Source organism: Formica exsecta, unplaced genomic scaffold (genome assembly GCF_003651465.1).
Source record: "Formica exsecta isolate Colony F162 unplaced genomic scaffold, ASM365146v1 scaffold1505, whole genome shotgun sequence".
Lineage (NCBI taxonomy): Eukaryota > Metazoa > Arthropoda > Insecta > Hymenoptera > Formicidae > Formica > Formica exsecta.
This window is the reverse complement of record NW_021848831.1, coordinates 428,613-430,985: the sequence shown is the minus strand read 5'-3', so window position 1 is coordinate 430,985 and position 2,373 is coordinate 428,613. Positions and strand designations below refer to the sequence as shown.

Genomic DNA, 2,373 nt, shown 5'->3' with positions numbered 1-2,373 from the left:
CTCTTCCCACCGTATCTCTCTCGCATATCGAGAGATTGAAATCTGACACTCTCATATTATCCGAATTGAACAAAGGGCACGTTCGACGGGGATATGGAATGTTCGCGTGATACTCTTGCTCCTCTGCGCTTCGTGAGCCCGTTTTGGGGGGGAAAAAAAAAACACAAGCCAGACTACACGTACGTCAGAGATATATTCCGAAAATCTAATAAAAAGAATCTGATAGAATTAGACAAAAAAGAAATCGCTACAATATATTACAAATCACGTTTTTAGTTCATAAATATCAGATTTCTTGTCTGATACGTTCGATAAATTATCTTTTCTCATTCCGCTTTATAATTGCATACGTGTTATTCATCGAAAATGATTCATTTCTTCATCTATGGTTTAAATTTCTGTTTTTAATGAGAGAGTATTCCTTTTTCTATCTGTATATTATACACAATTTCTCTATTATGTGAATGTTTATAAACTTTTATAACTTTTGATGAGTGCTTATGAATATGTGTGAATAGAAATATTCAATTTTTATAAATCTTAAAAAAATTTTTTAAGACTCTTAAACTGAATCAATAAAAATATGTCAATGATTTAGTGAGTATATTTCATTAATTTTCAGTGAAAATACTCTCTCTTTGATCCTCCGTCTTATGTTTCACTAATTGATAATAGTAAGATTTTAAGAAAAAATCAAACACTACCACTAATTGATTCCTCTTAATGAGATCTCAATGCTATACTTGTGTGACTGAAAGCACTGCTTATCAGTGATAATGCACCAATTCCATTTAAGAGAGTAAGCTCTATTTAAAAACTAAGAAAAGTAAGATTCAAATACATCGAGGAAAAATATTCGCATTTGTTTGTAATTATATAAGAAACTATAGCTATACGTAAGTAGCTTAGTAAACATATAACTATTTGTTTTATAGTTATCCCCGTGTCTTTGTGTGTGGTATTCTCTTATAGAATCTTGGGGACGTCCGTAGTTACAGAGAACATGTCTCCGACTGTCTCTCTGTGCGCGGATCGGTCTCTTCCTTAAACCGCTTTCCATGACAAAGGACAAGGTTTCGTCGCGATACTGTCGCACAAATGCGACGCAATCTTGCGAAAGACGGCGAGGGTAGCCTAACTGTGATTAGGGTATAAGAAAGCGAGGAAAATGCCGCGCAGTGTTTCCATCCTTCCTTCTTCACCATCTCTTCCTCTCTCTCCCTTTTTTTTTAAGGAACCATACGATGGGGCTTAATTTCAGCTGGATTTCTGAGACGGCTTGCTTCCTCCTTTTTTTATGACCGGTACTAAAGCCTCGTACAAAGAGACAGGGCGTCGGGCGCGCGAGGAGGGCGCGGAAAATGCGGGAAAACATCTAGCCCGGGCGAGATTGCCTCTTTCCTAATTTATAACTAGGCAAGGCCTCGCCTTAACAATTTACGCTGTATCCGTACTTCGTGCCAACCATCACCCTTCTCGCCCATCCCCCAGATTCCGAAACGGTTACGGACCTATAGAACGAGTCCGAGGCAGTTACGACGTCGCGACACGAGATTGCCGGAGGGAGGACGCCGTTTCTTCTATCGGTCGCCGTTGCTCTTCCTCGCCCCATTCTCTGTTTTCCGAAGACTTACGACTCCTCGTTGACAGAACTTTCGATTCTGATTGACCCATCCAAAATAATCTTGAAAAAAAAAGTTTTAAGATACGTAAAAAGAGTGAGCCTCTCTGATGACGAACGTTGCACGCATTATTTTTGCAGGAGAATGGAGCTCAGTATTAAATTTGGATGAAGATTATCTTGCGATGATCTTAAGAACGACGTCCATTGACAGTTCCGTCTACGTCTTTCTTCTTCGTAGTGATTATTAAATGATTAGTCTACTAATATTCGATAACGAGTATGTTACAGGATGCGTTTCAAGTTTCCTCCTGAAAAAGTTGGTAATGTCAATGCAAATGCGAGAAGTATCTTGCCTATCTGAATTGCAAATTTCATTTTCTTAATGGTACTGAAATGTAAAACAAGTCTTTCAACCTTGAAGAAACTTTCAAACATTCGCTTCTTACATATAGATGCAATTTAAGGAACCGAGCGATATTAAATTATTATCTGTGGAAGAAGATAATATTTATCACTGCATCGAGATATATTTATATTCCGTTTTATCTGTTTTTTCTTATACTATTATCGATATGATTTCAACAAATATTGATTATTATTAATCGTTATAATAAAAATATTTGTGTCAAATGGTAAGAAACAAGAGAAAATGTAGCAATTAATTCTTTTGCGAGCAAAAATTACTAATGTCAATATAATTTATAATTAATAACAATTTGGAAAAATATAAAAAAATTGATATTTTTAAT

At 36.2% G+C, this 2,373-nt stretch overlaps 1 protein-coding gene across 1 annotated transcript in view; it reads left to right on the top strand.

Moving 5' to 3' along the window:
• LOC115232907 (zinc finger and SCAN domain-containing protein 31-like) overlaps positions 1-2,373 on the top strand; it is a 64,367-nt gene that overhangs the window by 50,152 nt on the left and 11,842 nt on the right. The window lies entirely within an intron of this gene.